The sequence below is a fragment of the Rhinolophus sinicus genome, linkage group LG07, assembly GCF_036562045.2.
Source record: "Rhinolophus sinicus isolate RSC01 linkage group LG07, ASM3656204v1, whole genome shotgun sequence".
Taxonomy (NCBI): domain Eukaryota; kingdom Metazoa; phylum Chordata; class Mammalia; order Chiroptera; family Rhinolophidae; genus Rhinolophus; species Rhinolophus sinicus.
In genome coordinates this window covers 38,337,806-38,361,598 of record NC_133757.1, presented here as the reverse complement: position 1 = coordinate 38,361,598, position 23,793 = coordinate 38,337,806, and the positions used below count along the sequence as shown (strand labels likewise).

Sequence of the window (23,793 nt, the reverse complement as noted above, 5' to 3'; positions counted from 1 at the left end):
TAAAAATACAAAGAAACTTTTTTATGCAGAGTCTGAATTTCTGCTAACAGTGAACCTGAAGCACAAAAACACCATTTAAAAATGAAAGAAAGTAGAGGTGAAAACTGAGGTCATGAATGCAAGGCATGCTAATTCAAAATGTAATTTTGACATTTAGTTGAGATAAATACCTTTCCTTCTGCATCTGCATTTGTACAGAATTGAAAATTGACTTGGACGTTAGTGAGAACACTCAAAGACTATTTACTGGAGCTGAAATGTAAAAGTAAGGTGGCCAGGGATCAATGATTTATAAATACAGTCTGGTTCAGTAAAAGGAGAAATGACATTTAAAATTTCAAGTATATACCTTGCTAAATAATTTTTCAGTGTATAATTGACTCCATGAGCTGAAAATTGGCAAAAAAGAAACATATAACTGGTATCCAGGCAAAGCTAAGAGGGCAATTAGTCCATTCCTTGTCAGTGTAAGATTATTCACTATCAAGCATTCACTTTTATTTGACCTGATATGGTTTTAAAAAAATCTTTATAGATACATTTTCACCTAATCTCATTTCAATTACTTCCTTCAAGAAGATGTCCCTTACATTTCTAATCTTTGATGTCAATAAAATCAAGATCTTCAGTATATTTAGTTCTCAATTTTATGTAATTAACCTTATCTCATCCTGATAATTTTAAACCTGTTTTGGCATTTACACTTTCCTGATGTCATCTATTCAATTGAACAGCATTGTCTAGGCTTCCAAGAGTTTCTACTTCTCCTTTTGGCTACCTTCTTTGGCTGTTTCTATGGTAATTTAGAGCCGTGTGTGTGTGTGTGTGTGTGTGTGTGTGTGTGTGTGTGTGTGTATTCTCTCCTTTCCAGTGAAATTAAACAAGGTAAATGTCAAACAAACAGTAAGTTGACTTCTTATTGGCGGCTTAATGAAAATATTTAGTAGGAAGAAAGTAAGAAAATTAGTAAAAATCACTTTAAGTTTCTTCTGTCAGTTATTCACAGATTGCCTTTTACCACCAATGGGCTGAATTTGTGATTGGTCTTCATTTTTAGTGACAACACATATTTCCTTTGAGAAACCATCATCATTTCTTATATTAATCAACAGGTCTTTTGTCTTTTAGAACTTTCCACATTGCACCTAGAAACCAAGATCCCATCACAAAGAAAGTTGTATTTGTTTCCTAAGTGACAGGGTGATTATACTGTGGTGCTTTCGCTGTGCGTTAACTACAGTTATTGGCAAGTGGCTTAGGGGAAGGCATGAGGAAGGACATGGTAACAGGTGGTCAATGAAATATGTATTTATTCATTAATTCCACCAACAAACTATCAGCTGTATCCACTTTAGATGGAGTCAAATATTATTCAAGAGGGCTGGTAACTATGAGCATATTTGATAGTGAGGCAAGGGCTAAATTGAATCAGTATTTTCTGAAATGATCTTTGACTGTGCAAGTGTTCTCAGTAGCTGGGAAACCAGATCCAGAGAGCATAAGTGTGGGGGACAGTTAAAAATTATCTAGATATTTTATATTCTGGTAGCACCACAGTGAATGAAGCTCACTAGTCTACAATGAGACATGAAACAAACTTGGATTTTCAGTATAATTAAGAGAGCTTGACTTTTTCTTTAAATTGCGTTAATTAAAAATATATCTTCTAGAACTGTTTCTTTCCAGTGTTAAACAAATTTATTCTGAGAGAGAATACTATCAACTTAACCCTGTCATCAACATCTAATGAGCTAAACTAAATTTACTCTTAAGTTGCTGGCCAATGAGAAGCCTCTAGGGACCCCAAAAATGTGGTATAGAAATTGAATTGCCAGAGTTGCTCTTTTCCATTTATTTCACTGGCATGATTCAACTGTGATTTCTTGTAAACTAGTGAGTATAGTTTGAGTTTTAAAATGTGCTGTAACTCAGTTTATTAAATGAAAAAAACAACAACCAGATTTTAAAACATTTTGGTGCTAATTTAAGAAAGACCATAATGTTATATGCCCACATGCCAATTTTGGGTTATGGTGTTACTGCAAATTTTATTTTATTTTTTCGAATTTTCCTGTACTTCATAAATGTTCTACAAAAGTAACTACTGCTTTTATGAGCAGAATAAAAACCATACATTGTAAATATATAAAAAAGAATGTGCTGTAATGTGTCTAATAAATGAGATGAAAATATGCATTCCAAAATTTTGAGATCTTGCCTATGTAATGGCACACAGGATAAACGGAGACTGAATGTTTTCCTGGTGAATTTGATCCAAATAAAGTATGATTAGACTTACAAATTGCTTAATATATACCCTACATTTTTCTTAAATTGATTTGAAAGGGGTCTCAAGGGTTCAATATCATTAAGAATATGAGCAAATAAACGAAGTGGATAAGAGATCAATCTGTTATGTAGACAATGCTCTAAACCTCTGAAATTTCTCTCTGACAATTTCTAAGCTGTCTCTTCCTCTTTCTCCTCTTTTCTTCTATACAGCAAAATATGAAAATCAAAGATGGAGAAGATATGCACTTCCAAGTTGGGTATGTTGTGGATATACCAATTTTCTATTTTTGAATAGGCTACGCTATTTAATGCTAAAGAGATCATTTATGTTTTAGAAACAGAATCGAACAGAATGATTGATTTGATAATATATCTTATGTTTGTATTGGGTAATAATTATAATTACCAACGTTTACTGAGTGCTTATGCTACATCTTGGTCTAAGTACCTTACGTGTATTAACTTATATAATTCTCTCAACAATTCTACGGAATAACTACTATTATATATATATATATATATATATATATATATATATATATATATATATATATTTTTTTTTTTTTACTTATGAGGAAACTGTGGTACAGAGGAATTAAGGACTTTTTTCTCGGGACACACAGCTGACAAGTAGTGGAGCCCAGATAATCTGATTGTGACCTTAACCACCAAGGTATACAGCCTCTTTGAGTATATTCTGGTACTTCTTTTAAACATGGAAAACTAAATAAAATAAAAGACATGGTAATTAAATAAAAGACAAACGAAATATACTAGTTGTCACTAAATCAATCAATAATTATTACATTCCTAAGCAAGTATTAAGCTTTGTCATAAATTGTTCTCTAATACATTTTAAAGGGATTCCACTTTACCTCCTTAGTTTATTTGGATGTTTTGAATATTTTTTAGGAGGGAAATTGTTTATTTCTTTTTCAACTAAAGTCAAGAAATTGCTAAAATAACATACTTAATTATAGGTTTCAAATCTATTGATATTTAGTATCATAGTCCAGTCTGGAAGAGCTGTGGCCAATTCTACATAATTTAAACAACAGGCCTTTAGCATTTTTGTTAGTCATTTCAAACGTTGTTAAATGATTGATTTGATCGCTGTGAATTTGGGTCTTTGTTATATGCTCTTGCTTTCATTGCTATCCTGACTGCAGTTCTGGTAACCTATGTGAGGTTGGGCAAATTCATAAACCTGTGACGGCTCAGTTTTCTCATTTCTGAAATGGGCATGAGAATATGAATTAAAGTAGTTGGGAGGCATCAATAACGTATTTGCCAAATATAATTTCTTAGCTCTTCCTTAAACTTTTGACTGACTTATGTCTGTGCACTTGTGATTCTTTGTCACTTGCTTCATTGAGTGTCATTTTTCAAACAACAAATGAAAACCTACTATGTGCCGGCATTTGGGTAATGTATTTGGAATGAAAAAACTCTAGTTGTCCTATTACTTTTCCTATGATTAATTTACTCATTAAAGGATGATTCATTTTTGAGCAGTGTATTCCAGAGTCTTCTGGATAAAGTGTCCTAGAACATGAAGATAAGGCATTCCTCTTTGCTCTGAATGTATTTCAGCTGGTGAGATGATGGAGATCAGTGCCATGTCATTAAGTAAGATCAGTATTAAATGATAATGAATGATTTCTCAGCTCTCATGCTTCAAATACATTGAGTATTTTTAAAGTTTTGTTTTCCCCATGAGGTGTGTCTCTGCTTATGTGATTTGGCTAATTTTACTCATTAGCCCTCTCATTTCCTATATCAATATCCAACCTAGCTTTAACAAAATGTAGGTGCAAATCATTTGAGCACTCAGGAAATATTGTTTCGATGGGTTAAAAGGGAAGGATATTGGCACCTGCATTTGGTACCGATGTGCATATTAAGAGTTTATGTGGAATTATATTTCAGATTACTGTCTGATTAAGAATAAACTCTCTATGTGAGGAAACAATCATCTTGAAGGAAGAAAATAAGCATTATTTAGATATCTCATTTCTGACAAAAGATTTGCCTGATTTCCTGTCATACTATCCAATAACACAATTTGAATTGTAGATTTGAAACAAGTGTTTGAGTCTTAACATTTTCCAAAATAAACAGATTTGTAAGGTATATTAGAGAAACAGAAATAAATGTCTCTGATTTACATTATTGTGGTAAATGTCTCGCTTTTCCATTTCACAGAAGCATATCTCTTAACTGGATTTGTGGCCACATGGTTAGCTTGTATCCTGGTCATTCTCTCAGAATCCTATTCGCTTTTCATCTCTACTACCTGAATATATTGCTTTCCTATTTGGGGTTATGGATGGACATGGAAGAAACTAGGTGGTCAAGGTTAAAAAGAAAGTAAATAAAATATGAATTCTAGTTCAGAATGGAGTACGTTAATTGATGATAGGCACTTAATAAATGTTTTTTAAATACACTGAATAAAACTTTGATTTTTTTCAGAATCAAATTAGTCCTTTTTATTTTATTGGCTATTTTAGAGATAAAGCTTAAGTGTACATAATACCCTGTAATCTTGGAGGACTGGTGAAAAAAGTAAAGTTCTTTCCTTCCCATAATGAAAAAAGTATAATAAAAAATAGTTAGATACCACCTTCTCTATGCCAAGGACTTTTCTAAGAGATACTCTGCATAAGAACATCATGAAAAAGATATTATGATTATCTCCTTACTCAGACAAATGATAAGTGGTTTGTATTCTTCACTCCAATGTTTGTATTCTTAATATCAAAATTTATTCCAAATATAATAATTTATTTGTAATATATGTGAGAGTATACTTTTTGACATTGGTATATATTTTCTTTTATTCATTCAAGAAATATAACCATTTATCATGTACCAGGAACTGTATTAAGTCTTGAAGCTGTCATGCTGAACAAGATAGATGGAGTTTGTGTTTTCATATAGCTCATAATCTAGTGAAGAAATTTAAATTTTGGTCCTTTCCTTAGACATCTGTTACCTATAGACATGATCATTGGTGGCTCAAAAAGAGGGCCACTTCTAGGGACTAGTGTTACAAGATCAACTTTCTCCTTCTTGTCTAGTCTATTCTTACTTGCTCCATGAAACTTTGACATAATAATCAGACTATTCCAATCTTTCTTACTTTGAATTTACTTAGTATAAATTACACTTGCATAATATCTATTTGTATCATGCCAACATTGTCTTACATTGTTATCTGAGGGTTTTATGAATGAATATCTCATATATATATATAAAATCCCAATGGCTGTAGGTTTTTGGAGGTAAGGATGATATTTTATGCCTCTTTGGTATTTTCCCTCTACATATCGGAATAAGTACTAGAAATTTAATTAGGTTATACTGATGGTGACACCTCAGATTAATGACTCAGTGCCTTTTTCATTTGAGCAAACATTTTTTGGATTGAGTTGAATTAAATCATAATTATTTTACAATAGAGGACTTAAACTGTTATGTGTAACAATATGTATCAAAGGAAAATGTAATTAACAAAGCTTAATTTATTGTTATGATTATCACCCAAGATGTATTAACAGGCTTTTTAAGGGTAGTTAACACACAGATTTAAAGCTTGGGTTCTCATAGAAATTAAGTTGTGCAGATAAATATCTGGTACAATTTGGGTATTGGGATTTAAAATGTAAATTAAGCATTTAGCTCTCAATAAAGCCACAGGTTTACTTTCTTGTATACAGAGGGATAGATAAGAAAATAAAGTAAAGCATAGGAAAATTGTTGCAATGAAACAAATACTTGAAAACCTAAAAACTTCCACATCATGAAAGGCAAATATAAAACTACTCTTCGATATTGAAGTCTCCAAAAAAAGTAGCCTCTCTCTTTTACATAGGTCTGCCTGCTACTCTGAATTATTTGTTTTTATGTTGGACTACGTGAACAGAAGACAGAGAGGCAGGTGGCCTTGAGGTCACGATGTCAGTGACTGCTTAGATCTTGGACTATTTCCATCCTTCCTCACCTTGTTAAGTTTTTATCAAAAACTCACTGTGTCCTTTTTTAGTTTATTGTATATATTTGTACTTTAGTCAACAATGGATTTCACAGTCCATTGGATGGTTTCAGATTTCCTTAGTTAGTTTTTGTATATGTGTGTTTGTGTTTTGTTATCTTCTGTATCTATAAGGACTATATTCTGCTACAAACAACTGAAAACCCAAAACATCAAAGGCTAAACAATACAGAAATGTCTTTCATTCTTACATATATGAAATGTGGGAGTATATAGTCCCAAGGTTAGTTCAGAGAATCCATAATCATCAGGGACCCAATTCCTTCAACTCTTATTATTTGGCCATTCTCGACACGTGGCTATCACAGCACAGGCCAAGATGGCTGCACAAAATCCAGGCATTATACTGTGTTCCTGCACATGAAGACGCAGGGAGGGCACAAGGGACAGCCTCCTCTCCTATCCTGGAAGTCACATATGATCATTCTGCTTATGCTTTTGGCCAGACCTTAGTTACATGACCCACCTAGCTGTGTGTGTGTGTATGTGTGTGTGTGTGTGTGTGTGTGTGTGAGGAGGGAGGGTAGGGAGAAAATATGTTTTTATTTTTCCTGAGTGACCCAACATTCAGCTAAAATGTATTCTTCTTCTTATTTTTAAAAATAAGTAATGAAGAGATATTAATAGAACAAATATTTGGAGAAAAACCAGTCTCTGACACATCTTCATAAAATTGTTGGTACCCAGGCTTTCCCAGTGATATATGGACCTCACTCACTATTCATTCGATATTCCGCAACGTACTGTAGGCAAAGAAAAACAGAAGAGCCACATAGAGAGCTCTTGCTATAACAAAGCTTGGCCCTACTAAGTTTTGCTAGATTTGCACTTACAAGTCTGATGAAAGAAAAACTTGACTGAAATTTTAATATTTTTGTGTAACAGTGTTGGTGAATCTCATGCAGTCTCAATACAAGGTAGTCAGTCCTGTAATAGAAGCACTAAATAGCAGTTCCACACATAACTGTTTAAAAAGTGTAACAAGTGCGTAAGTGATAAACTTGTAAACTGCATGCCAAACTAACTTTTGGTTTTGAGAAAGAAATGTGCAACCTCAAAATTTTAAGAAAACAATACTTCTCACTTTATAATAAAGTAATAAGGAAGATAATTCGTGGCAAATGAATATGAGATGCTCCACTCTACTGGACCTCTTTCAACATTGACATCCACTTTGCCAATAAAAAATCCAAATGAGGTAGAGTATAATTAATCATATACTCTATTAATGTGAACAAAAAGTCTGTACTTACTTTGTAAAATAACTGAGGAAGTGAGGAAATATTAATGTAATATATAAAGCAAATGTGACTTCCTGTCTTTGGAGATTTAAAACATTATAGTCTGTTATGTTAGAGAAATGGGTGATGGAAATTTAAAAGCTAGAGAATAAATTGACAGCCGTGTAATTTTTTGAGATGAGAGTACTGCTCAAGTAGCAGCAATTATTTTAAAAGATTATTGTGAAGTGTGTGGAACCCAGAGAGTACTTATGTTTTAACCATCTGTCTATAAACGTACTGTTCATTTTATGTGAAGTTCTTTTCATCCAGCTTCAGCAGTGGTGACACATGTATATAACTCATCCCTTCTGGCTGTCACAGTTCCAGAATGGCACACAAAGTGAGGGGCTTTTTGCGATTAGTCCATAGATTGCAATATCTCTCGAAAGATAAAGGGGATCCCCGAAACCTCATCCACGAGCATCACATATTCTCAGGGCTGGGTAGCTTTTAGGTGGATTAGCTAAATGCCTACAAATTGTACAAACTCTTATTTGACAGATTTACAAAAAGATTTGAAATGGAGATCATAGTTATATTGGTTTGAAAATACTATACGTCAAGTCATCTCAGTGATGTAAGATTTTCATACTTGAAATTATAACTTAATTTTCACTTTCAATTTTTTCCTCATTCTAAAGAATAAATCTTATCATGCGTCTACCCTACAACTTTGACAGTTTTAGCCCCGAACGATGATGCTTTGTCCTGGGATTTGGTAGAAGGTTAGAATTGCCCTTTGCCGAGCCCTTACCATACACTAGGCATGAGAAACGCAACTGTTTAGAAAGCTACCAACTTTCTCATTTTCAGATGGGAAATTGAGATCCAGTGAAGTTAGGTAGCATCCCAAACCTGGGAAATTAGAAAATTCTACTTTGAATCCAGATCTGACATTGTAAACACATGTAGATTTTTAAAGTGACAGTTTTTTATCTTAGAGGACACTTTTCAAGATTCCTTAACAATGAAAAGATGTAGCCCTGGTAACATGATATAGGTTTCAATTACAAAAAGGTACCTTCTGCGGAGACAAAATTTTATCTCATTATATTTTCCCTAATTAATTTCTTTCTGGTTATAATTTATCCTCAGGAAATTGGCTCAAGGTCCTGTTTTATATGCTGGCCCATTATCCAAATAAGCATGTTTTTCTCCAATCTAAATCCATACGGTCTATTTATAATTTTAATAAAGAGTGCAGACTATTGTGGGGTGGTTTCTGAGCCCTGGATCATGATAAATTAAAGAACACAAGCTACCCATGGCTTCTCAGGATGATCCATTCGGGATCAGCAAGAACACAAACTTCTTATACCTGAGTGTAATTATTAACCCCAGTGTTGGTTGTTATTGTTAATGGTGAAACACAATATTTCCCTGGGATTGTGCTTCCAGACTTTCAAAGTCATTTATGATCCTATTGTCACAGCTGACAAAGCTGGAAGTAATGGGACTCCTATCCAAATATACCAGCTGAAAAACTCGAGATTATAAAGGTCTGTTGGTTCTGTTTGGATGTATCGATCCCCTTGGTCCATGCCAGGATCATCATAAGGGCTTCTGAGTGGTTGAAAAGCAGGTTTTGCTGCTGTGTGGGAGGAGTTTGGTGCCACCTGCCTTATGATGACCCTGAAACCTGGAATAAGGTAAGGTCTAAGGCTTGTGAGTAAGGATGCATAAAGGTTTAGCATGATCTTCAGTTCTTGGTAATTCTGAGTGCCTGGTGATGGACTCAAGCTTCATCACATAGGAAAAAGCTATTCTATATCTTTTACAAATCTTGTCCACTACTGCCTGCTTGCGTGGTGCCGGGTGGCAAAGCGGAAAGAATACAGTATCTGGACAATGCTAATCTCTGTTGCAGTTATGGCTTTGGAATTTGGAGATCATATGGTCTGAGACCAGTCACCTCATCCCTCCAAGACAATTTTCTCAATCACAGTTTTTCACAATACAAATACGTAGATAGGGCTGTTGGGAAGGTCTAATAAAAAAAATCAGATGAAGCTGCTCTACAAATGGAAAGAAGTTGTCCAAAGACTAGCTGCCTTACAGTCTTTTTTTTTTGTAAAGGAGTTAGCAGTATAAATCCAGTAGAAAATATATTAATATCCATAATTAATTATTAATGTTTTTCCAGAGATGACACTGATAGAGTTAAGTTTAACTAAGGGGATATGGTACATTGGTTTGTAATAGTAAGTAGTATAGAGGGTAACCGAATTGGATACTGATTAAGGAACGTCTACAAATACTAATTTTCTTTTACTCTCAATACATTTAACAATAATTAAAGGCTAGAGAAACCGGTAATTTGACACACATAAATTCCACTTCTCTTCTCAAGTGTGAGACGAAATTCTTGCATACCTTTTGAGGCAGACTCCTATGTGTTAATATGACTGGGTAGAAAATAATGTGATCTAGACTACCTATGTAATTAAAATTTTATTTCCGCAGCACATGAAAACTGATGAATTTATTGTGAAAAGTTTTGGTGTGTGTGATTGGGATTTTTCTGGCAAAATATGGGAAATATGACATATATGTGCACTTCAGAGGACCCTGGGGCAGTAGAGGGTATACAGGGTTGCCAGTAGTGTAAGGCACACTTTGTTCCTGGCAGCTAATACTGTTGTCTGTCTGAAAGATGTGTCCTTCTTATTGGGTGAGATATGTCCTACATATAATGTCAAAATGAAGATTCTAAGAAATCTATGTTGAAATTTCAGAATTTGCATTATTGTCAAGTCCTGAAAGCTAATGCTTTTCTACTAGTAAGTTCAAATTGGAACCAATTTCCAAATCCCTCAGGAAAATGGAGATGTTTATTATAACAAAGAACCATCCAAAATTGACATTTTAGAAATTTCAACAGGATGCAATATGAAGGAATGAATCTTTGCAGCCACCTCCACTACCCCTAATTTCTTGAAGCCACCCATTTATTCGAAAATAACCGCAATTCCCAAAGTCTGTCACGGGCATTGATAAGTCAGTAAAGCATAGGTGCTGATCTGCGGAGGCTGGCTTGTGAACAAGCTGCTTTGCACATGGCAGCCTCACGCAGGATGCTGTTAGATAAGGAGCCGTTAAGAGCAGAATACCAAATGTGACATTTAACATAAAATTTTTTTTATGAAGTAGAAAATTATGTAAGACTATATTAATTATTAAAGGGATGAAATGATTAAAATTCTATTAGTAATATTTTATTGTTGCTAATAAATTATAAAATGATTATAGATCCTTACAAATTATTTTCATGAACAACACAGCAATAGAGCCAATAAGCAGTGATAACATCAACAGCGGACTCACTGAATTCAAACTATATGCCATGCTCCACCCTGAGTGCTTTACTGGCTTTATCTATTAATCGTCTGTCATCTAAGCTACATTAAGGCTTTGAGAAATCAGGTATTTACCTAGGATTACTAATTCAGTAAGTATTGTTCTGGATTCACGGTGGTCAGATTTCAAAGGCTTACTCTTTATGACCACACTGCATTTATTTCCTCCTTCCCATCACATGCTTTCTGCTTGGGTTTTATAAGCAAAGAGATGTGTAGAACCGTATAAAGCACTAAGGATATATGCACAAACACCGGGTGGTATTTGTAAATGTGATATGTTTCCCATAAGGATGATGCCATTTGAATAATGACTCACAAGGGTCCTGCATTTTCCTCTACCAATTATCCCACAAACCAGTGTGGTCAGAAGAAGGATATGGTTGCAAATAGAATGTACAATTCAGTTGTTCAGTTAGAATCTGCTTATCCAGCAAGGATGTTAAGCGTGTGCAGAGCACTCTGACAGTCCCTGGCAAGGATCTGGGGAATGTCCGTGCTCAGTGCCTAGTAATTTCCTTCCCACCCTGTCCATACCTGAAACCAAAACTGCTGGCTGCTTTTAGCCCTAGGCTATCGCACTCTGTCTTGCTCAGTTCCACTGTGGTATATTTGCACATGCTCTTCCCTTCATTAGGGAAGTTCCTTCCTTATAGCTTCCACTAATCCATACCCTGAATGTCACTGAAGGTTCTGATCAAGTCCCACAATTCTTTACCGCCCGCATTGATGCTTTCCCTGTCTCAGTTCTATTACCAGAAGAATATACCCTCGTGCCTCTCAGCCCGCAGTTAATGACATTCTTGTATTGTTTTGGCTTCTTAAAAATAAAGAAAAACAATCCTGCAAGCTCAGAGACAATGTCTGGGATACCGTCTCCATTTGTGTATCTTGGCAACAGTCCTTGTACACTCCCAGACATACCATAAGGTAAAATGAAGCCTTGTTGATTGGTACAGTTTTTACAAATTGTCCTCACTTAAATGTTCATTTTAAAAATCGACTCCTGTATAGCTTTCCCCCTGCTTTGGGTGATGTAGGCATAAGTCCTCTGTGACCTCCCAAGATCTCATTCAAAACGATTGCCGTATCATGAAAAGCTGAGATATTTTGTGTTAAGAAATGTCTTTTAAATGGATGCAAGTTAAATCTTATATTCTTTCTTTACTATTTTCTCCTGCTAAATGTGCTGTTAGTACATATTTGTGTATTGGGATGACCCCTATTCCTTGCGTTTTTTCCACATAAGCAGTTGATAGTATTTTGTTTATAAACTGCCATTTCCCAGGAAGAGGTGGCACATTTTAAATGAAGAGCTCTTTATAGAGATCATCTTCATGAAATAATCTCTATAAAATAATCTCTATAAAATTATTAGCCCCCTTTCAAGTAGAAAATGTAAGAAATATCATTTTATCATGATTCCTCAGCCTCCATCTACATTAAACATTTGCAGTTATGCTTGTCTCAATATATATGAGTGCTATGACTTTTTAAGACACCCAGAGCTGCTGAGCTGAAAAGTCCTCAGTTGCTCATGACTCAATACTGGCAAAGTAGATAAACAGCACTCCGATTTGTTATTTTGGTTGCTAAAGAGCTCCATTTTTGTTTCCTGAGCATCCCTTTTGCACATCATCATTCATTCATTTACTGACTGCTTCTTTTAGGATCTGGGGCTAAAACAATCCAAATATAAAAAGGTCCCTGCACTCACAGAACTTATATTTTAGTGCTGGCAGACAGACAGTTAATGACAACAGCAAAAATGTAATAAATCTCTACGAGTATATTATCTATGGCACAATTCTGAAATTAAAACGCAAAGTTTTCTCATAATTCATCTACTGGCATCATGTGACCTGAATTAAGAAAAGACTGTTTATAATCTTTATTCATCACAATTAGAGTGGACATTCATATATTTTTATTACAGAAATATTAATGTGCTTGATTTGGAGTTGCTGCCCCAGGTCCAACGGGGAGTGTAACAGAAGTAAAATACATGCAGTGTATTGCTTTTCTAAAATTAGAAAACATCTGATTTCTCTAAGATATTTGGCTATAAGAGTTTCAGATATGTGATTGTGACCTGTATAATGTGGGTAGTGATAAATCCTATGAATAAAATAAAGTATGGAAAAGCGATAGGAAGTGCCAGGAAGGACTCGTCCCTTTCTTGAAGTGTAGTTCATTGAATCCTTGTTGCTTTCACAGCTCTCTGATGTCTTGAAAATAAAATTTGTTTTTGTTATACATTGTTGTTGAGCAGTGGGAGCTTTGGCCTACTGCATCCCACTACATCTTATTCAGAAGCAGAATCCAGAAACAGGCTTCTTTCAAAATAAGTCACAGATGTAGAACAGTTATATAGACTTAAACCCAAGCACTTAGCTATAACAACTATCTACATATACATATATCTAAGTATTTATTTTAGAACACTACACTCAGGAGAGTCTTAATGCATAATATTGACTTCATTTTTCTCATTAGTATCTGATACCACCAAATCACTCTAATGACAAAATATAGGTATGTTAGAATTTATCTAATTTCTCTCTTCTTCCTGTGATATTATTTCTCTTAGTCCTTTAACAGGAGTCAGATAACTTTTGACTGATCTTCTGGGTAATATGGCTAAGTCCATGGTTTGTTCTCTCTACTTATGTAAAATAATTTCAAAGCTTATAGTGAAGGTGGTTTTATTCTAAAATAATTGCCTCTATTAACATTCAAGTTGTGATTATATATATACATATATATATATATATATATATATATATATATATATATATATATATGGAATATAAGCTATTTGACCTTGGGTAATTTAAACTCTCTGAGCTTTTAATAAAATAACATCTTTAACTGAGAATGATAAACTTGCTTGTCAATATCACTCTATTATTACTACCATTATCCTTTTTTAAATGATTTTTATCTCAACTGATTGTTTTGATTCTCAAATCCACTAATGAACATAAAGATCCATGGCAAATGATAATTTCCATTCAGTGTTATTTATGGTTCTTAAGATTAGTAGAATAAATAGGTGACAACTAGGAATATCCCAAAATAAAATAAAATTAAATGATAGTGATTATATATGAAAAATATCCATTTATTAACTAGGAAATAATGGTGTTTAAAAGCCTATATGTTTGCAAAGAGTGAAGCACAAAAGTAGGAAAAATATCAGATTTGATGTTAGTAAATGTATCAAAACTAGTATGACATAAAATGTATAGTATGACCCAAAAAAGCAACAAAATTTATAAGACATTTTGCACTGCTGTTTTAGTGACAAAAATAACATGATTATAAGAAAAAGTCAGGACAGAAAAGATTTTTATTCACTTTTACCTGGAGTAATCAGCTTAATAATAAGGCTTTGAAATAATAATGATTAAAAACAGAGTCTGGGAAAAATGGTATACTTTGTTTCTAGTTGCAATACATTTGTCCTATCAGACAAAATAAACTTAAAAGTCAGGTTTATTCTACATTTATTTTCCACCTAATTTTTAAGTATATATTAGGTTGGTGATAAAATATTCAGAGTTGATTTTAACTACTTTCGAGTTTTGTTAATAACAAAATATCCTTTTCTTGCCTCTAGCAAATCCAGAAGCAAAAATTACTTCTAATTTCCAGAGGGTATATTTTTAACATTTTTTGAAAGCAAGAATAACAGACTAACATGCCATGGTTGCCTACTGTCAAGCCTGTATAAGTATATTCACAGTTCATATGAAACTGCTTATGTTTTGAAATAATAATTTGTATTGCGGTGATGCAAATACAGCTTGTATAGTGATTGTGAGGTAGTCTGATACGGAAGAAAGAAGTCTAAACTAGAAAACAGTACACTGGTTCTGGTTCTTAACTCTGTCACATTATGTGGGTGAGTTTGTGAAAGACTCTTCACCTCACCAGACTTTTGCTTCTTTATTGGCTAAATGATAAGGTTGGAGTAGAACTTTTAAGGTTCCTTCCAGTCCCAAAATGTTTTAATTTTATAACCCATGAACCCAGGTGTGCATAAAAAAGTAATATTTTTTTGTTTTTCTGTGAATCAACTTAAATTCTATAGTGCCTCTTCTGCTTGATATCAGACAATATAATTTTGGTTTATGGCTGCTAGAGTTTGTCTAGTGACATTTAAACCCAATTAGGTAATGATTGTCCTTTCTTTCTCATTCATTGTAGCTTGGGTGGCATCTTAATTGCTATAATATCAGATGGGATTACCTGGTCATCTCTTTGTGTCTGCCGATGGTGGCATCTGCTGAAGTCTACACAATCTCCCATCTGGTTCATGGGTATGGCAGTCTTGCACAGTGATGTTTTCTGAAGTATTTGAACTTGGCTTTATGTAGTCCAGAGCATTCTCCCTGTAGTCCTCTGTTCCAGTCAAAGATACTTCCAGATAATTTCTCTCTCTCTATCTCTCTTTCTCTCTCCCTCCCTAACAGCTAACATCTACAAGTTTCTTGGAGGCATAAAAAATATAAACTGCTCTCTCGTGAAGCCAAATAGAAACATGTGTATGTTGCCTGGGTCAGTCTCAGTTTATATGCACCTCATTTTCATATCTTCTTCCACAGAGGCCCAATGAAAACTCCTAAACCTGGGTTTGGGAAGCAGGATAAAGTCCTCTCCATTCTCAGATCCTCAAACATATCTAAGGTTGTATTGTACCACTGCCTAGAACGTATCTAGAGGGGTAGGCAAGCTGCAGGTCTGCTCAAAGAGTCCATCACAGTTTGATTTTCTTGCCCCCTCTTCAGTTCTCCATTTTTGTCTCACTTTTGTAGAATTTCAATTCTTAAATCGAGTATTGGACAGGAAGAATCTTGACAAGAACAAGATCACTGAGTCTGCAGTATCTATTATTAGATCAGTCAGTAACTTGGGTTCATAATGTGAAAACATTTGTAACTCAAAAGCCCTTTTGTTCTCAAATGTATTATTATGGTTATCAAAATTCTATCTTAAAACTCAGTACTGAACATTGACTCACATGTTACTCTGTATTTTTGCAGTAAAGGTGTTTTCCTGAGGGCATATGTAGAGGTGGAAGATTTTTGCCTCTTGGGTTTAGAGAGGGTTTTATGTACAAAAAGGATACATATGTTCACATACAAGTTCATACATGAAAATATTATCCCTTCATATGCTTTTCAATATTTTACACTTTTGTCTCAATTTTTATGGTTAGCTACTTTTGATAAATTATTCTTTTTTAAGCTAACATAATAAACAAGGGTAAAAGAAACAGTTATTTTGTTTGTTTTTTTAAAAGTATATCGGTATTGCAAAATTCTTATTACTTGAGCATGCTCAATGAATATTCTTTTATTTCTGTGGCCCTGAATAGGGGTGGAAAGTGTGAGGTTTTTTATTTTCAATGTCTCTGGAAATAAACTAATTTACAGATACTTTACTGTATAAAGATAAATGATTTGGGCCTAACATTTAGTTTTTCAAAAAAAGATTGTCAGAATGATGTCAGAAAAATGACAGAGTAGGCAGCTCTGACTTCCTCTAAACCAACATGAAAACATTGAAATCCAAGCAGAAACTGTCAGAATCAACTTAGAAGTCTGGAAAACAAGGTTTACAGCAAGAAAGCTAATGCAGAATCAAGAAAAATGCAACTTAAAAATGGTAGGAAAGTTTTGTGGTGTTTCACTTGCCCATGCCCCACCTCCTCTCCAGCTCAGTGGCAGTGTTGAAAGTGGCAGCCCACAAATCCAGTGTGGGACTCTGGTCCCTAATTCTAGAAGGAGCAGAGCTGACCTTGTCTGCAAATTAATGTGCGTCTTTTCTAACCTGTCAGGGGCCTACTTGAAGCTCTGACGTAAGGCACTTGTCTCTGTTTCACCTACCTGGAACTCATCCAGGTTGGAATAGCTGGATGGTATTGCTAGAAAGCACTGTAAGGTGGAAAAGCAACATGCAGATGCCTGGGGCAAAAGATTACAGTTGACACATATACAAAGAGGTCTGACAATTAAGTTTGTGAACTCATCCTAGAAAAAGGGCTACATCCCTCATTGCTGAATATCAGTATGGTTACCTTCGAAGTACTCCCCTTGGGAAGCTGTGCACTGATGCCAGCACCTAGTACATCCTTCAAAGCAATTTTGGAACTCTTTTTCTGGAATGGCCATCAGAGCTGTCGTCGTATTTCCCTTGATGTCCTGAATGTCATCAAAATGTCTTCTTTTCAATATTTCCTTTATCTTTGGGTAAAGAAAGAAGTCATTGGGGGCCAGATAAAGTGAGTAGGGAGGTTGTTCCAATACAGTTATTTGTTTACTGGCTAAAAACTCCTTCACAGAGAGTGCTGTGTGTGCTGGTGCATTGTAGTGATGCAAGAGCCATGAATTGTTGGTGAAAAGTTCAGATTATCTTTTTCACGCAGCCTTTTCAGCACTTCCAAATAGTAAAATTGGTTAATTGTTTGTCCAGTCGGTACAAATTCATAATGAATAATCCCTCTGATATCAAAAAAGTTTAGCAACATTTTGCAGCAAGTTCATGAACTTTATTGACAGACCTCGTAGACCGTCCTAAAGCAGAGAAAAAAAGCCTGGGAGAGAGTTTCTTAGGGAATTCAGGGTGTTGCAAAGCACCAGTGTGCACAGAGGAATTTAGAAAATCACACACACACACACACACACACACACACACACACACACACACACACACAAGCAAAAGGAAAAAAATGCAGGCTCAGAACACACCTGAGAAGACCCTAAGCAGGCTGATGTCTCAGTAAAGTGCAAGCCTGGTTAACTGTTGAAGGAGGCCCCCAGAGCAGATACAGTCTGCAAAGATTTGAGGTAATTTTTGTTCTCTCTTTCTCTCTCTCTCTCTCTCTTTTTACTTTCCCTCCCCTCCTGGTACTGAAGGAAATCTCTGTGAAACATGAGCTCACTAGCTGACCACAAGCTAATGAACAGTCTTCAGTGACCATAGGCAGCAATGGATAAAGTCTCTGCAACAATATTTAAGAAAAGTTACTAAACAATGGATTACTATAACCTTCAACAATAAAACAGCAAACCATGGATAAGAGGGAGAGTATATTTTTCAGAATTATCCAGTTTTCAAAAAAAAAAAAAAATTATCACAAGTTATGTAAAGAAATGGCCTATTTAAGGATCAAAATAAATTGACAGAAACTTCCCCAGAGGAAGCCTAAATATTGGACTTGCTATACAATGAATTTAAAACTGTTTTTTTTAAAGCAAACTTAAAGAAATTGTGGTATGCTATGTAGAACATATAATGTGACATTTTTGCCATTTTAAGTGTACAATTCAGTGTCACTAATTACAGTCACAATTTGTTGCAACCATCACCATTATCTCTAAAAATATTTTCATCACCCTAACAGAAACTCTGTATCCATTAAGCAGTAACTCCCCATTCCTGCCTTGCCCCCAGCCTTTGGTAACCTACAATCTACTTTCTGTAACTATGAATTTATCTATTCTAAATATTTCCTGTATGTGAAATTATGCATATTTGTTGTTTTGTTTCTGGCTTATTTGACTTAGTATAATGTTTTCAAGGTTTATCACTATTGTAGCATGTATCAAACATTCAGCCTTTTTAGGGCTAAATAATATTCCACTGTATGTATATATCTCATTTAGTTTATGCATTTATCTGTTGAATTGAAAATATATGTCTATGTAAAAACTTGTACATAAACGATCATAGTAGCATTATTCATAATAACCAAAGTGGACATAATTCAACTGTCCATCAACTGTGAGTGGATAAACAACAACAATAAAAGAGGCATCATTAATGTAGTGTGGCCTTTACATGATTAAAAATCCACATTCAATTTTAGAAAGCTCACAGAATGCTTTATGGAGGAGGTGAACTTTAAGCTGAAACTTGGAGGAAGTATAAGACAGGTAGAGACAGAATTAATGATTTTTTAAAAAACTCAATGTACATTTACCACTCAAATTACTACTTCAGCAAGAGTCTTTGCAGAGATATGGTAGTATAGGTCATTATCTGATTTTGGTAGACATTTGTTTTCTCCAAGACAGTAAAATATGATTATTCTCATCAATCCAGTAGGATATGTTTTCTGTGGTTGGGATATATGGAATGATACATCAAGACACAGCTGGCTCTGTTCATGAAAAGCATCTTAATCCTTTTTTCTTTTGGGTTAAAAAAAGAGGACCAGTAATTATTGTAAATATTCTAGAATCTACTCTTCATTCAGGTGACACATTTCATATTTTTATCACAATTTGAGTGTTTACAAAAGCCTATGGGTCTGACAAATGCAGCTAAATACTTGTGCCTGCCCTCTATTTCTGCTCCTTCATCGCTTCTCAAACAAGCAACAAGTCTACTCTTTTTAACTATAAGGACCACATGCAGATTGATTTATCCATTACTTCTTATGTTTTGGCTATTTTGAATAATTCAGTTTGCTCAGTTGTGTTTGTTCTGTAGCAATATAGAACCTTTCCGAAACTTTCCATTCAAATTAGGGGTAAATCACTCAAGTGATTGTTGTCCTTGACACAATCTTGGAAAATGTGAATAAATGTGCTTTTCTGTATATACTGAAAGATGATGAAGATGTAAGACAAAGACTTCAGCCTGAATTTATCCATCAGGAGTTGGTAATGGCTCCATGTTGTTGTTTTCTGCTTTCTTTAGTTATATTTATGACTTGAATCTTTTACTATTTGCTAAAGACTTCAATAAGCAGACGTCATGAAAATGGATTTGGAGTAGCAAAAAGAGACAAGTTACATTACAATTAGGCAAATGGTAGAGATCGGAAGTAACTCATTGCCTCAGTCTTTCCGTGGAAAGAAAACAGTTATTATTTCTGGCAGATTACCTAATCCTGCAGAAGATGAAGACTGTGTATTTGAAATCCAAATGAGTTTTCCAAAACTTTATCACTGAGCTTGGTTGAAGATATGCCTCATTAGTATTCAGTGCTTCTGTCTTAAGATAAAAGAGAAGAAACTCCTCAGGTGGAGAGAAAATAGAATTACTTTATCTGAGAGGAAAAGCTGCCATCGTTTACACATACCCAACTGTCACTGATGTCAATCACCTTCAGCCTCTGAGTAGAAAAATCTAGGCTGCAAGATAGAAATTTGAACTTCACTAATGGTATTACAAAGGGATCAAGGCTTTCATAATGAGTTTAATAACTTGAATGCAGAAAGAATCATTGGACACTGGAGAGACTTAAAAAATTCTATTGGCTTGGTGAATTTTTATCTTTTCTAGAGATGGAAAGTTTTAAAGTAAGTGCATATATTCATGATATGTAGTTGTTGGAACTCAAAAGTAAATATGAGACCATCACAATGTTACCTAATTGATTTCCACTCACTGGTTGAAGAATTGGGGTATTTGGATCCCCACATAGGGAATTTGAATCATAATGTATTTGGCTATGGAAATTAGCAACATTCTTAAATTTGACCTCTATAGCAATCTTTCTTCTTTTCTTCTTTACCTCTCCCAATTTCTGAAAAAATAGTTAAGGTTTTTTGAATGTTTCCCCACGTGTCAAGTAATGAGCTACTTATTTTTACGTGAATTGTCTCATTATTTCTTACTATAATCACTTGACATAGGAAACTCAAGTCAAGAAATGTTAAGCAGTTTTCCTAGGCATATAGGAGTGACGGCATATAGGAAATTAAACTCAGGTCTACTTGAAATTAATGATTTAAATGAATCAGTTGCTTGAGGTCACAGAATCCCCCCTTTCTCTTCTATGTAGAGCATTTTAAAGCCAGTTCTTGCCTGGTACCTAAATTTACCAAAAGAGCAGCATCATAATTGCTAGGCCTAGCTGCCTAGCGGGAACCATCATTAAATAGTAATTTGAGAACTAGGATCCGGGTCCAGCAGGGGGCGCAGGGAGAAGCAGAACACCACCTCTGTCCTCAAGGGTTAGGCACCGGGGCTGCCGAGGCTCCAAAAGAGGAGATGCGGAGCTCTTAATCATAGTAGCCACCTACGGGACCCCAAGGCGACGCGGGTGACTTGACAGCGGCGGGGGTGGGGGTGGGGGGTAGCCTCTTCGAGCATGAGCATGGTGGCTCCCTGTTTCCCACCAGGCCATGGTGAGGCAGGGCGAGAAGAATGGTGACAACCCAAATGCCCCAGAAATCCCTGAGGCCTACAGGGCTGGAGCTCGGCGGGCCACCTTGGCCTCAGCCACAGGACTGTGTAGATGCCTGAGCTGCCACTGTGATCCACCTGGATGAGACGCCACCTAGTCCCAACAATGGCAAGCAAAGACCTAAGGGTGCCCGAGGGTGAACTGAACCCCCGATGACGATGGGGTAAGATGTGAGTGGGGGCAGGCGCAGCTGTCAGTGGGCTCGGATCCACCTGACTTCGAAATTGGAAGGGAGAAAAGGCGAGAATACTATACCATATTTGCCAACATCAAGCACTCATCACCCTTTAGGAAGATTTACTGGCCTGTGTACATACTATGGAAAAGCTACTTTTAACTTGTGAATGTACAGAAGTTGCTTAATATAACAGCGTTAGAAAATCGCATTTGGTAAATGCCCCTTTGTTTAATAATAATAATAACAGTAATAATAATAATAATATAAAAGTAATGCCTTCTGGAAATCACTTTTGGGTATGAAATTGCTAGATTACCTCTGGATGTATCACTAGGAATGACACAGACCATATTTTTTCAATGAGTTAAAGGAGATGGCACACAAGGCCTTGAGGAAGAATTTTCAATGCTAGTCTGGTCATATTTAGAAGACATTTCCATATTATTACTGTCCTATGTGTGAATTTTATTCCATATATATATATATATATATATATATATATATATATATATATATATTTGACAATGTTAGGTATTTTTAAAGAAACATCTAGTCTTTTTAGATATTCTAAAGTGCCTGTTATGTGTTAAAAGTAGAGACAGTAAAATAACACAAGTGTAAATACCCTATTATTAAAATTCATATGATATACCGTCTTTTGGAAATGCAGTGGCTAAGCCACCTCTTCGTACAATACTCACTGTTTGTGCCCTGGTCCCAGGAAGGAGGGAGACGAAAAGGACATTAAAAGGATTCTATGCCAGTGTGGTTATAGTAGTTAGGACATGTTAACTGTCGCCTCAAATGTTCTGTGCTTCCCATTTTACTTTGCTGTGTAAATTGTGTATATAATGGACAAATGAGTTCTAATTTTACATCTAGTATTTCTAGATGTTAAAGAGGTTGCCAATGAACAGAAGAGTTAGTAAACTAATACTCTTTGTAAATTTTGTGTTAAAATTCAGGGGAAAGGTATCTTCTCAAAATGATTTGTGGAAATAAAACTGTTAAAATTGCCTCTTATCAAATCAGTTATTATGACCTGTGGAGTCTGTCAGCATTTCTCCTAGTTTTCTTAAAGAACTTGGGCTCTGGAAGTAGGCTGCTTACATTAGAGCCTTAGTTCAACAACTTGCTTAAACTCTCAAAGTCTCTTCTTTTCTCATGTGTAAAATAAGATAATATCACCTGCTTCCCTGAGTTATTCTGAGAGTTAGGATGATAATAAATAGAAAGACTTAGAATAGTCATTGGCTTATAGTCACTTCTCAGTATCTGTGACCCGTTCTTATAGTTGTGTATGGCCAGAATATATATGCTTTTAGGAGAGTAGGAAAGAACAAATTCTTTGTGTAAGAGGGAAGGAACCATTTGAGGATGTTCTTAAGATAAGGAGTGTATAATAAATCTTGTGGCAAATCTTTCTCAACAGATCAAACATGAGGCTACTGTGGGAGTCTAAGAAGGACATGACGTACTTCTAAACGAGGTAGTGGAAATGGGGTGTAATAGAGTAGAATGAATCTGGAGAAACATGTCTTGTGATACATTGAATATATATAAGTGTTGAGTAAGGGAGCGAGATCTAGGAAGAATTCCTGCTTACTTGTTTGAAGTACTAGGATCATTAATGCAAAACCAGAAGTATTAGGCTGGTGCAAAAGTAATTGCGGTTTAAAAGGTTAAAAACAATTGTAAGAAGCAAAGTTACTTTCGTACCAACCTAATAGCTTTAGTGCATAGACTATGGCTATTATGAGTTTGGAATATGTTAAATACACTCATATGATTACTGTGGCTCTTTTGATGAAGGTTTTCTGCTGATGTGACATTGCTGACAAACTAATTGATGGTTGTGGATAATACTGGTATTTTATTCAGGTAACACTTGTGTAGTTTATCAGGTACAATCAATGCTGGAACTACGTGACCTAAGGAGAAACCTAGGTCGAAGACACATGAAGTAGGAGTTGGTCTGTTTCCATGGCATTTTTATACCATTTAAATAACACTTTTTAAGAGAAAAAACACATGCAAGATACATGCTGTTTTATGCCTCAGTTGCACATGTCAGAAAAGAACCAACTTTTACTCCCAAATAACCTGAACCAGAAGCCTCAAGGTCTGACATTGTGTACAACTCCATGTTTACTGACTCTCCTTGCACTTTCAGATTATCTTTTTGGGAGGAATATAACAGTTACTAGAACATGAATTAACAATTGTTTGCAAATGTAGGCTGACTTCTCTGTTACTATGTTATGTAAATGCTCACCAACTTATGACGTGCTATGTCCCATAAACCCATCATAAATTGAAAATATTGTAAGTAAAAAATGCATTTAATACACCTGCTCTACCGAACATCATAGCTTAGCCTAGCCTATCTTAAATGTGCTCAGAACACTTCATTAGCCTGG

At 35.2% G+C, this 23,793-nt stretch overlaps 1 pseudogene; it reads right to left on the bottom strand.

Moving 5' to 3' along the window:
* Window positions 1-21,135, bottom strand: part of LOC109447381 (ubiquitin-conjugating enzyme E2 G1) — a 99,922-nt pseudogene extending 78,787 nt beyond the window's left edge.
* Window positions 21,136-23,793: the final 2,658 nt, after the last annotated feature.